Raw genomic sequence first — 14,097 nt, 5'->3', positions numbered from 1 at the left:
ACCTCAGATGTTCCCACGTGGTGGACGGGGCCCCTGAGGAGGAGGAGGCCCCTGAGCCAACTGGGGAGGACGTAGCTGACCTGGGCAACCTACCTGAACTTGCTGGCTGGCAAGTAGAGGGTGGGCCAACCAGGGCAGAATTCTGCAAGGGGCAGAAGGAATGCCCCACCCTTGAGGGTCTGAGGCAACAGGCCACAGCCCAAGCAGCAGGTGACACCTCTGGCACTCACCATATTTACTGGGAGAATGATCTCCTTTACAGTGAGCCTAAGGTTCCGGGCCCTGGGGCAGCACGTGTGCTGGTGGTCACTTGGTGTTACTGAACCTTCCTACTGGGTCTGGCTCACGACATTCCCCTGGCAGGACATCTGGGCCAAGACAAGACCTTTAACAGGCTTGTCACCCACTTCCATTGGCCCAGAATGAGGTTAGCCTCAGATAATTTCTGCAGAGCTTGCCCCACCTGCCAGGCTAGTGGGACGACAGGGAAAAAGCTTAAAGCTCCCCTGATCCCACTCCCCGTCGTTGGCACCCCCTTCGAAAGGGTAGGCATCAACATTGTTGGTCCCTTGGACTCTAAAACTGCCTTGGGCAACAGGTTTATCCTAGTTTTGGTTGACCATGCCACCCGCTATCCAGAAGCAATCCCTCTGAGAACAGTGACTGCACCGGTGTTGACCAGAGCCCAGCTGGGAATATTTACCCGTGTGGGATTCCCTAAGGAAGTTGTGTCTGACAGGGGCACAAACTTCATGTCTGCGTACATGAAGTCCATGTGGGATGAGTGTGGGGTGACCTACCGGTTTACCACCCCTTATCATCCTCAATCCAATGGGCTTGTTGAGAGATTCAATAAGACCCTTAAAGGCATGATTAGTGGCCTGACTGAAGCCATGAGGCGTAAGTTGGACATCCTCTTACCATGCCTGCTGTTTGCTTACAGGGAGGTGCCCCAGAAAGGGGTGGGGTTCAGCCCCTTTGCACTTCTCTATGGTCACCCTGTCAGGGGACCACTGAGCATAGTTAAAGAGGGCTGGGAGAAAACTCCCAAGACACCTCCCCAGGATGTGCTCAGCTACATGCTGGCCCTCTGCACCCATACCCAGGCAGGCCAAAAGTAACCTTGAAGCCAGTCACAAGGCGATGAAGGAGTGGTATGACCAGAAGACCACTCTGGTTGAGTTCTCACCTGGAGACAAGGTTTGGGTGATGGAGCCAGTAGAGCCTACGGCTCTCCAGGACCGCTGGAGTGGCCCATTTGAGATTAAGGAGCGTAAGGCAGAGGCCACTTACCTAGTGGACCTCAAGTTCCCTAGGCACCCCCTAAGGGTCCTCCATCACAACAGACTCAAACCTCACTTTGAGAGGTCTGAGGTCAGTATGCTCCTGGTCACAGATTAGGGCATGGAAGAGGACAGTGAACCTCTCCCTGACCTCCTCTCTGTCAAAGAATGTGATGGGTTACTGGAGGGTGTCATTCTCTCTGACCCCCTGACTCTAGACCAGAGAGGAGACTGCTATGAGTTGTTAGAGCAATTCTCTTCCCTTTTTTCCCTTACTCCTGGACTTACCCATCTATAAGTCCATGATATTGTCATAGGAAACAGTCCCCCTGTGAAGAATAAAATGTACAGGTTGTCAGATAAGGTAAAGGCCAGCATCAAGGAGGAGGTCTCCAAGATGTTGACGTTAGGGGCTATTGAGAAATCCAGTAGTCCCTGGGCCAGCCCTGTGTTGCTGGTTCCTAAGGCTGCTGCCCCCGGTGCAAAGCCAGAACTCCGGTTCTGTGAGGATTACCGGGGTCTCAACTAAGTCACATGGACTGACGCTCACCCCCATCCCCCGAGCTTATGAGCTCGTTGACATACTAGACGCTGCCAAGTTCCTGAATACGTTTGATCTTAGATCAGGGTACTGGCAGATCGCCCTGACTGAGGGGGCTAAAGAGAGATCTGCATTTTCCACACCTGATAGCCATTACCAGTTCTGGGTGATGCCCTTTGGGTTGAAAAATGCCCCCGCTACCTTCCAACGACTGGTTAACAGGGTCCTAGCTGGCAAGGATGCCTAGTGTGCAGCCTACCTAGATGACATAGCTGTCTATAGTTTCAGCTGGGAGGAACACCTGCCCCACCTCAAGGAGGTGCTTCAAGCTCTGCAACAGGCAGGCCTGACCATCAAGGCTAGTAAGTGCCAGATTGGGCAGCGTTCACTGGTGTACTTGGGACACCTAGTAGGTGGTGGCAAGGTGCAGCCACTCCCAGCCAAGATTGAAACTATCAAGGCCTGGCAGCCACCTAGAACACAGACTGAAGTGAGAGCCTTTTTAGGCCTCACTGGATACTATTGCAGATTTGTCAAGGGCTATGGTACCATTGTGTCACCCTTGACAGAACTCACTTCCAAAAAGCAACCTAGGTTGATGAATTGGACAGAGGCTTGTCAAAAAGCCTTTGATTCTCTGAAGACACCCCTAAGGTATGCCCTAGGTAACCCATAAGGCAGGGTGCTGTGTAGGCAAAAGGCAGGACATGTACCAATGAAGTTTACATGTCCTGGTAGTGTAAAACTCCTACATTTATTTTTACACTGCTGTGAGGCCTGCTCCCTTCATAGGCAAACATTGGGGCTACTCTCATACAGTGCTTGAGTGGTAGCTGCTGACCTGAAAGGAGTAGGAAGGTCATATTTAGTATGGCCAGAATAGTGATACAAAATCCTGCTGACTGGTGAAGTTGGATTTAATATTACTTTTTTAGAAATGGCACTTTTAGAAACTGAGCATTTCTCTGCACTTAAATCTTTCTGTGCCTTACAATCCACGTCTGGCTGGGTTTAGTTGACAGCTCCTTGTGCATTCACTCTGACATACCCCAAACACAGGATACTCAGCCTCACTTGCATCTGCATTTTTAATGGGTCTTCCTGGGCTGGGAGGGTGGAGGGCCTGCCCTCACACAAAGGACTGCCACACCCCTACTGGGACCCTGGCGAACAGGATTTACTGAAAGGGGACCTGGTGCACTTCTAAGACACTCTTTGAAGTCTCCCCCACTTCAAAGGCACATTTGGGTTTATAAACAGGGCCTCTGCCCCTACCAACTCAGACACTTCCTGGAGAAGAAACTTGTAACCAGAACCTGCATCCTGCCAAGAAAAACTGCCTGGCTGCCCAAAGGACTCACTTGACTGCTTTCTGTGAAGGACTGCTGCCTTGCTGCTCTGTGGCTGAGGTGAAGAAGTGCTCTCCAAGGACTTGGATAGAGCTTGTCTCCTGTTCCCTGAAGTCTCAGGCCCAAAAAGACTTCATCTCTTCAAGAAGGACTCCTTGTGCAGCGAAATTCGACGTACAGCCTGCTAGAAACGACGCACAGCATCCACTGCGATGAAAATGTCACCGCACGCCGAACCGGAACGACGCAGTCCGACTTCGCAACAAGAAGATCAATGCAGCGCCAGCATAGCGACCGGGAATTCAACACACGGCCCACTGGATCGACGCATAGCCGAACCGTTACAATGCAGCCTGACTTTTAGAGAGGAATCGATGCAGCGCCTGCCCTGCGGTAGAAAATTTGATGCAACGACAACCGGATCAATGCAGCTCCTGTGACTTCGTCCTGCCAGCGCAGGAAATCCCCACACCGTCCCCGGGGCGTCTCAAAACCCCGCAACCCGAAGAGGATCCATGACCGAGTGCCGGAAATCGACGCACAGCTGTCCATGCGTGGAAACTAAATGACGCATCGCTGTGTGCGGCCTGAGAAATCGAGGCACACCCCTTTGTTTCCACGCTTCTCCTCCGCAGCCCTTTGCGGAGATTTTTCACACAAACCAGGTACTTGGTGCTTGAAAGAGACTGTTTGCTTTCAAAAGACTTAAGACACTTTATATCACTTTTTCAGTGACATCGCTACATTTACTTATTGCATCTTTGATCGTTCTGACCTGCATTTATCCAGATAAATATTATATATTTATTTAAACACTGTGAGGTGTATTTTTGTGGTGCTATAGAGTGGTACTGTATGATTTATTGCACAAATACTTTAAACATTGCCTTCTAAGTTAAGCCTGACTGCTCAGTGCCAAGCAACCAGAGGGTGGGCACAGGATAATTTGGACTGTGTGTGACTTACCCTGACTAGAGTGAGGGTCCTTGCTTGGACAGAGGGTATTCTGACTGCCAACCAAAGACGCCATTTCTAACGGTTATAAATAAGAGCATGATGCTAGTTTGCACAAAACCAAAGTATAACTCAAGCTCCATGAAGGCTGCCATACTGCACATCAAGCACTTGCCATGGGCAAAAGATGAACACAGTAGAATGGGTTAAAGTGATATATAAAGCACAAGTACATAGAGATCAAATCAAGTACTGTATAAACACTTCACACCCCTGCAACTGAACAATCTGAAACATAAACCATATCTATTTGCAAATGTGAAGCCTGGCTCAAATATTGTATCTTTTGCCCTAGGATACAGGCAAGAGCGCCATGACTTAAAGTGAACCTTACTTATTGCCTCTGCTGTAAAACAGGTGGGTATACCTTCAGTCTCCTGGTCAGGAGGAGCAACACACAACTGCACAGAGAAGCATATTCAGGTAGAATCCAGGCACATACAGACAGACCTATAACCACCTAAGATGGGTGTTGCGTAAGTGTGTTACCTTTGTGCAGTTCCAAAGTACATTTTCACTGCACCAATACAGTTTGTGTGAGAAGATCTCTATTACATTTCTTACATTTAGTTCTCTTTGAGCGCATTTCATGTCTATCTCTCTCTCTCCTCTCATTATTTAACCACCTGAGTGTAGCTAGCATTGACACTTCCTGTGATTTCACTTTTTTTTTTAGTAATACAGCTGCACTGTTGCTTCCCACACTATACCCTTTTCTTTGAGGGAGTATGCACAGTTGCTTTCAATGGTATACCTGTTTGTGAAATAAGTTCACACTCCTACAGCCCATGGTGTACTTGTTCTGAGTGATACTATACCTATTTTGTGAGGGGCAATTGTACTTCTACTTTCTGTAGTGTATCTCTAATATGTGAAGTTGTTTTTATAGTGGGTGTCCATTCTGTGACTTCGCTATATGTAGCAAGCATTTACTTCTGTTGCGCCTGCGGTGCTTGTTTTGCATTGAGTAAACTAAAGCAGCTGCTCCATATGTTGTCCCTGTTAACTGAAGGACACATCATTGCGAACATGTGTGAGGGAATCTTTCAATTTTGTCTTTGCTGTAATCCATTTGTGTGTGCATGAAGTGCCCAGTACTACTACCCATGCTGTAGCATGTGTATGTGTCAATAAATGTGTACTGCTGTTGCCTGTGCTGTATCTATTCCTTATAGGAGAAAACACATGTGGTGCATCTTGGAGGGGTACCCTCTCCCCTTCCCCGCCCCCCCCCCCCACTTCCACCACTGTGCTCTCAGCCATTTCTACTGCCTTCTTTTATGTCCTGTCATGCAAAGTATGGGCAGAAAACTTGAGATTTTCCCACTTCTCCATAAAATGTGCTTCAAGCACATGATGGACATTAGTTATCGGAGCACGTTCTTCTTGGTAACAGAGAACTTGGAACTAGAACAACCAGGGATCCCACTTTTTACAGTAAAACATGCAAAAAATGTGGAAATGTTGTCTTCCCTTTACAAACTGGTTTGGAGTAGTTTTTCCTTTCAAGTGTCCTTTCCAGCCTTTGTGTACAGAGATTCTCATGGCAATGCAGTCTCCAGCCTAGAGGTGTAAAGAGGTGTGACCAGTCTGGCATAGCTGTAATCAGGTGAAAGACAAAAAGCTAGCTTCACCTAAAGGGTCCTTTTCACCTTGAAAAACAGATTCTGCACTTCCACCCTTCACCCTACCATCTACCAAATGACAGTGGTTCAGGAAGTCTAATCAGCACTGCTCTCATCAAAAGGCCTAATAAAATTACTGAAGGAGACTCTTATCTCCCCACTTCAGTTCTCTAGGTCACCTTCCTCCAGCTTCAGGAATACCAGCACACTTCCACTGTCTAGGAAAACAAGCTCACCTCCACGTTGTGCGCATGGCCTGGGCACAGGCAGCAAGAATGAACCCCACAGGCCTCCATTTACTTTGGCACACTCATACAAGCAATGCACATGCCGTGCTTGGGATAGCAGCATTAGGATGGAGGTTAGTGCATAGAAGTAGAACACTACATGAGTGGGTCAGTGAGTCGTTACTCAAGTGACACAGATAATGTCTAGCACAGTATGCTGCCACCACCTTTCTATGAACTATATGGACTTCCCATGTAAAAGGGAGGTAGTCCACTCCCTTCCAGGTCACAGGACAGGTCTATCACCTCACTCATGTCAAGGGAAAAACCTATTCCCCTGCATATGCAGCAGATTAGGGTGAGGCTAAGGCCAAAATCAAAAATCAGGGTACGCGTTACATACAATTGGCGCTTTGAGAAAGGGAACACAACTTTACAGCATGCAGCTGACATTCCCGTCTCAGGAGTAGCTGTGCACACCACATCATAAAAACAGGCATAGCATAGGGAATTGCAGTGCATTATATGTCATCATATAGGTGCAGCATTGCTGTACATTACTCAATGTAAGGAAACAGAAGGGATGAAACGTTGCAACCCTTTTTCACACTACAGGTATTGAATACAACAGATTTTCATCACACAAAATAGGTACAGTGCAGGTAGCACAAAATAAAATCATCACTTCAGCTGAAAAAAATTAAACCTTAATGAAGGAATGATATGCACAGCTGCCGAGTGAACCTCTGTTAAATTTGACACCTTCAGTCAGTAATTGTTTAGGCAAAAACACTTTGCAAGCTTTCAGTTTTGTATTCTCAGAAACAAGACGGAGTCCCACAATGCAAAGTATTATTGGCTAATATGTTAGGGTTCTGCAAACATGTCACTATGACATTGTGCCAATTGTCAGATGCGTGCGTTCACTTTTGCCAGACCTTAAATGTGTTAACTAAGATTCATCACTTAACATAGTCCCTCCCAAAGTAACATCTGGAGCAGCCAGAGTTTAATTTTGAAAGTTCAAACTTCGAGGCCAGCTACTGAGATCCAACAGGAATACATAAAAGCTATTTAAAGAACATCTACATATTTATTTTGTTGCACAGCTGGGACTGTAAACTGAGAGTTTGAAGGCTCGCTTTCAGTTTGCCAGTTACTCTCAGCAGGTCACAGAGAGGAAGCAAAAAAAACTTACTTTTGGTTGGGAATCGCGGGAAGAAGTCATCCAGGGGTCTGTTAGACTCACTGCTGCAGGACGTGTGTGTCATTTCGGTCTGGGCACACACAATGCTCAATTTGTGCTTGTTGTTTCCGGTGCTGAGCGCCGGTGTTCTGTACACCGGCACTTATTTTAGAGGGTCGGCGATTAGTCTTCTGCCTCAAGCATTTGCTGCGAGCAAAATACACATTTGGAAAGACGGAGGAAGTGAAAACCGAAAAAGCGTCACAAAGAGAGAAAGTAGAACGCTGCAAGAGTGAGCTGAAGGGGCAGGGATTGGCTTTATAGGGATTGAAGCGGCTCGAGATGGATTCAAGATTATGCCGCCTCAGTATTCCGTGCTCGCACATTTAATTGCAGCAGCCGCGTGTTTAAGAGGAGGGCTTTGGGCACCGGCACCTTTTTATTTACAAATTAAGCACTGGGCACACATGGGACTATCACAGGCTGGTTGTAGGAAGACAAAGCGATTCTGCCAGCCTTGCAATTTCACTGTTCATGCAGCAGCTACGAAAGTGAAACTGCTGCAGGGAGAGCCGAGCTGCTAACTCTCACTAGGGCCCGGGGCCTCTCAGGAAGGGGGCTCCACATGACAGAGCATCCGCTGAAGAGTGCTCTGCACCTTCCCCAGAGAGGCTCGAGAACAGTGGGCCGACGGGACACACTCACCCCTGCCTGCGCCTCCTTCTCAGCTGAGCACGAGTCCTGCCTTTAGTTCAAGTGTTTCCTCTCCTGCAGTTGGGGACCCGATGAGCAGAGGGGACCCACGCGCTGCGGAGGCATTTGTTACGCTCCTGCTCTGGTCATATATTTGCAAGCATAATCTAACAGGCAAGAAACTCTCAATCTCATTGTCGACTACATTACTAGTGCCATATGAAGAATAGCTACAGATTATTATCCCCTTTTAGGCGTCCCTTGAAGACCATTTTAAAGCCTTTCTGGCTGGGAAAAATGAACATATACACATTAATGTATTAAGTTCACAAACAATATTAAACACATAACTTTAAATTAATAGAATTTAGTAAAAATGCATTTTATATTCAATTAGAAATTACAATACATATTGATCTAAAATTAGAATTATGAAATAAAATATGTATTATTAATTTATATTAAATTATAAAACGCAAAACAAACATTTGTATTTATGAATATTTACAAATATATAAACATTTTACATTTATTAAACTAAACTATTTTTGAAAATATGTAACAAAAATGAGTATTCATAAAATAAACAGCAACTAATTTAAAAACAAAACAATATAAACATAAAATTAATGAAATTATCAAAAATATATTTTAGATTAAATATGCTCACAATATATAAAAAAAGTAAGATGTAATCTAAAATCAATCTAAAACCATTAAAAGAAAAACAAAAAAGCAAATATATTATTCTACAATCATGCGAGCATTTGGGAAAATGCATACATTGTGAATTTATATTTGCATATGGCATTTCTATACCACACACCTGTCCAAAGGCATTGGTGCGCTGTACAGTATCAAATGCTAGCATAAAGTCAATGATTAATAGGACAGGACCAGATTGGTGGACTGCTAGTCCATTATGATGTAGTGTTCTTTAAACATGTGGGTCTACATCTCTTCCCTAAATTGAAGCAGTATTAGGGTGGTCCTGATGAATACTGGATGTTCTGTGGAGGGAGGCCACATTTACTAGTCTAACTCCAATCCAACCAATATTGACTAATGTACATTATGAGAAACTTCACTTTTTGTGTGATCACATACATTTTCTGCTTACTGTTAGTCCTATGTTTTTTTAGTTCTGTTCACAGGGCCACTGCTGTCCAGTCCCCGGTGTACTGAGGAACGGCTGTCCAGTCTCCTGTGTTTATGCTCTGACTCCTGACACAATGACACTGGTACAATTTGCTATACCCCAACTGACATATTTATTTTCCAAGTAAAGCCACAGTATATGGTGCAGGAAAACATCAATGGATGGAAACTATTTGTCACTTCTGGAGCGAAGCCTATATTGTGCCATCCACTAGTCTGACAAGGAAAACATGACTTCCGGGCTACATGTGTAGGCTAACTTCTGCAGCTTTTAAACCAGTAGGAAGATTTGTTAAAATAACACTTTTTGGAAGAAAGGAACTCTGACTTTATGTATTACGTCACACCTACGTATACCTTGTAGCCCACAAGACAGGGTGCCAAGTTTTTAAAAGAGGAACATGTATGAAATTAGAGTTAGTATGTTCCTTACAGGGACTATTCCTTAAAAGCTAGTTTCACTGTATAGGATTATATCTTCCAGCAGGTTCCACCTATCCGACTTGCCTTCACCCCACCCCTCTGGTTTTCTCATCAATCTCTTTTTGGTGGAGAAGAGAGATAGGGAGCATCGCCCTGTCATCAACCTCAAGGAATTTAATTGGTGGCTGGTGTTCTGCCACTTAAAAATGGAGGACATCCACTACTTGAGGGACCATCTACAATCCAATGACTGGATGGTGCACCTGGACCTCAAGCATTCCTATCCAATTACCCCCATCTACCCACCATATTGTTGTTTACTCCAGTTCCAGTGGAGCTGTCAGACCTTTGGGTTCACGACTCTAACCTTCGGATTGTCATCCAATCTGTGGTGCTTCACCAAGGTCATGAAACCGGTGGAGGAACACCTCTGGGGCAGGGACATATGCCTCATTTTGTACATTGGTTGAGATCCTCTTGCTGGATTAATGCCCACAGACTCTGTCAATACACTTACAGAAGACCTTTGACCTTCTGAAATCATTGCGCTTCATCATTTCAAAACAAAGTCAGTCCTCTTCCCTACACAGTCCATCGTGTTCCTGGGCTTCATGGTGGAATTGGTTCAAGCCACCTTGAGTCTTCCTTCCAGGAAAATAACCAAGATTAGACACAAACTGCGAAGGAGGCCGACCAGGCTTCTATCCTTCTCAATACAGGCTATATTCCTGTGGCCCCTTCACTATTGGGTCTTACAATGTCTAAAAGCCTTCCACCTTCAACAAAGACAGAACATTAGTTGGGCCAGTAGAGGTAATCAGACGTTTGCAACCTTAGTCACCACAAAATCCCTGCATAGGGAGGAAATACATAAAGCATTTTCACCAAACAGCCAATAAAGATATAATTGTTGTGATCCCTGAAGTCTAATATAAAGGCCACACCACTCGTTTACATGTTCAATGGTGGCAAAAAGGATAAAATTAGTTAGACACAAATTTAAAAATGGCAGATTTACAGCATAAGTCATTTGCCATATTTTGAGATTTCTGCCGGGGAGGGACATTTCTCCACAAAATAGCTGTTTCTTTTGAAGTAAAAAGGAATTGGTGGAGATATCTCCAGAAGAAAACCCACCAATGCTTGTCTTTGCTGGCAGAATATCCACCAGGAAGTGCGGGTATTAGCAGCGTGGGTACAATGTCATCACCCATAAGTCTGGTTCCCCAAACATGCTGGTAGTCATAATTCTGGAAGCATTGTACTTACCTTTTCAAGAACAGTCAAAATCTTTTTCTGTGGAGACCGTTTATGTAGCTAACTCTATGACTGTAAGTGAAAGGAATATGTTACTTACCTTGGCATGGATCACTATAGATTTACATGCTGTGCATACTCTTGAAACCTAGTGTTGATTCCGGATGAGTGCAGGTTGTTTTTCTTCCAAAAAATTATTTTGAGTCACGAGGTAGAGTGACTCCTCCTTCTCAGTTATACTGCACATGGGCATCAACTCCATTGTTAGACTGTTTTCTTTCGGGGTTCAGACTTGTGTGCTTACACTCTGAGTCAAGGTTGTCGCCGAATCTCTCTTTCGGTTCTATTTCTGTCTACTGTTGGTATTGTTACTGATCGACTTTCTCCTCTTTGTATGTGGAGGTAGAACCAACAGTTGAGTCGATGCAAGTCCGTTGTGGCCCCCAGAGGGCCTCACCCTTCTGGGCCTTCCGTCTCCAGTTCCGTTTCTATACAATGCCCTCCTGGTGATGAAATGGACGCCATTTCATTTCTGTCCAAGTTGACATGCAAAGTAACAACGGGCCAAGTGTTGGGTAAGTGTAAATAATGAGATGTCCGTGTGAGAACAGGATGTCGCAGGTGTCTGGGGAAAAGGGTGGGTACATGTGAATCTACAGCACTACATGCCACAAACAGATGCTTACAGGGTAAGTATAATATTCCATTTGAGGGCTGTGTGGCTGAAGATACACATGGTCTGCATAGACAGTAAAGCAGTCCCCCTCAGAAGTGGTGGCTAACCTGTAAGTGTTGCAGTTGTTTACCTTGCTGGCTTTCTAAAACATCCACACAATAATGTTTGGTGAAGGTGTGTCATGAGGACCGTGTACCTGCTTTACATATGTCAGCTATGATGATGATTGCTAGAAAAGCCATGGATGCTGCCTTTTTCCTAGTAGGGTGCTCTCTGGGAAGATTGGGCAAGGGTCTTTTGGCTTTAGCGTAACACGTTTGAATGCATTTTGCTATCCATCAGGCAATGCCTGATTTGGATATAGGATTGCCTTTAGGTGGAGGAGAAAAAGCAACAAAAAGTTGTTTAGTTTTCTGAAAGATTTATTTCTATCAATATAGAACATAAGGACTCTTTTAACATCCAATGTATGAAGAGCTTTTTCTGCAACTGAATCTGGTTTGGGAAAAAAATGGTAACAGAATCGATTGGTTGAGGTGAAACTGAGAATACACTTTAGGCAGACATCAAGGGTTGGTGTGGAGAATCACTCTGTCTCTATGTAGTTAAGAATAAAGCTCACTAACTCATTTAAGTGAAGTAATGGCGACTAAAAATGCCATCTTCCATTAAAGGAACTGAAGGGAGCATGTAGGGGTTCAAATGGGGGGCCCAAGAGTCTTGTGAGAACAACATTGAGGTTCTTTGAAGGTGCGGGTGGAACCCATGGTGGAATAACTCTTTTGAGCCCCTCCCTAAAGGCTTTAATCACTGGGAGGTTGAACAAAGAAAGGTGTTGCCAATTTTGTAGATAGGCAGCCATTGCAGTGAGATGTACCCTTAAAGATGTGAATGCTAATCCAGCCTTTTCTAAGTGAAGAAGATATCAGATAATGTCCTGTACAGTGACTTTGAAAGGGTCGATTTGTTTTGAGTGACAGGAGCAGACAAAGCGTTTTCCACTTTGCTCGATAGCAAGCTCTGGAAGTACCTCTATGGGCTTCTTTAAGAATGTCCATGCATTCTGGTGGCAAATAAAGGTAACCAAAATCTATGACCTTAGGAGCCAAATTGCTAGGTTGAGAGTTTTGGATCTGGGTGCCTGATTTCTCCATGTGCTGAGTGAGAAGAGCTTCTCATGGGGAACTACGGAGAGGTCTAGTAGTGTTGTGAACTAGGGCTGATGGGCCAAGGTGGGAGCTACTAGGATCATTGTGAGAGACATTTGCCTGAGCTTCTTCCGAACCAAAAATAGAAGGAGAGGGAGAAGAGGAAAAGGGAAAGCGTAGGCAAATATTCTTGACCACTCATCCATAGTGCGTTGCCCGTGGATAGTGGTTGTGGGAACCTGAAGTTAAAGTTTGGGCACTTTGTATTTTCAATGGTTGTGAGAAGGTCTACTTGAGGGAACACCCATCTGTGGAAGTATTGAAGTAGGACTTGTGGGTGAAATTTCCATTTGTGGACTTGCTGCTGTATCCTGCTTAACAGGTCTGTAAAGTTGTTGTCCATCCCTCCGAGATACTCAGCTATCAGGTGAATACTGTGACGTGAAGCCTTTTTCCAGATGGTCTGTGATAGATGTGAAAGTTGCAGAGAACGAGTCCCCTCCTGATTTTTCAGATAATACCTGGTTGCCATATTGTCTGTCCGGACTAGGACAACCTTGTGAATGAAATGAGGAAGGAAAGCTTTCAAGGCTAGCTGAACTGCTTGAAGCTCGAGGAACTTGATATGGTGACCCTGGTGCTTGGCATGTCATATACCCTACATCATGAGATCTTTTAGATGTGCAACCCATCCCGTGAGTCGTCCATTGTGAGAGTTATATGAGGAGCAGGGTCTAGAAGAGACCACCGCTTCAACATGTTGGTGGTCTACCAACACTAGATCGTGTAAGTGATCCTGGAATTGAGACCACTGATAAGCTAGACATTTCTGCAACTGACGCCTGTGTAGACAGGAATGTGACACTGTAGCAATACAGGATGCCATCATTCCAAGAAGACCGAATGACTGTCTTCACTGTGATCTGCTGATTTGGTAGAAATTGAGGTAAAAAGGCCTACAAATTGTGAACTCTTTTGGAAGATAGATAGGCTAGACTGATTTGTATATTCAGAATTGCTCCTAGATATGGCTGTATATTTAGAGGTTGTAAATGGGATTTGGGAATATTGATTGTAAATCCCAGGATGTAAAGCAGGGCGATTGTTGTAGGAGGATGATTCAGTTTATAGCATAAACCTATGGTTTGGCACCCTATACTGAGTCCAGGTAACCCTTATTGATAGTGAATAGGTGTCCAGTCAGCAAAAGCTATCTAGGGGTGGCTGAGACAGGCATCTAAAGCTTATCCAGGAGGAATGTAAAGCACTTGCAATACCACAGTAGTCAGTCAGTAGCTCACTCACAAGGAAGAACCACACCAGTGTTGCAAAAATAAAGGTATCTTTATTACAGCACTACTAGCATTGGTACATCCCCCTTTGGAGATTTCTACACACAATATATACACAAGACATAAATAGCATAACATGTATAAAGCCCTGGAGAGGGGATATGGGGGGAGATGGCAAACCATATACTAAGTAAGTGGAATGCAAAATAGTGAGCCCAACCAAGG

The 14,097-nt window shown here is 44.9% G+C and overlaps 1 protein-coding gene across 1 annotated transcript in view; it reads right to left on the bottom strand.

Moving 5' to 3' along the window:
- LOC138259754 (sodium/potassium/calcium exchanger 4-like) overlaps positions 1-14,097 on the bottom strand; it is a 505,351-nt gene that overhangs the window by 78,128 nt on the left and 413,126 nt on the right. The gene's annotated exons all lie outside the window — the stretch shown is intronic.

This window comes from Pleurodeles waltl, chromosome 9 (genome assembly GCF_031143425.1).
Source record: "Pleurodeles waltl isolate 20211129_DDA chromosome 9, aPleWal1.hap1.20221129, whole genome shotgun sequence".
NCBI classification, from domain to species: Eukaryota; Metazoa; Chordata; class Amphibia; order Caudata; family Salamandridae; genus Pleurodeles; species Pleurodeles waltl.
This window is presented reverse-complemented; position numbering and strand designations above follow the sequence as displayed.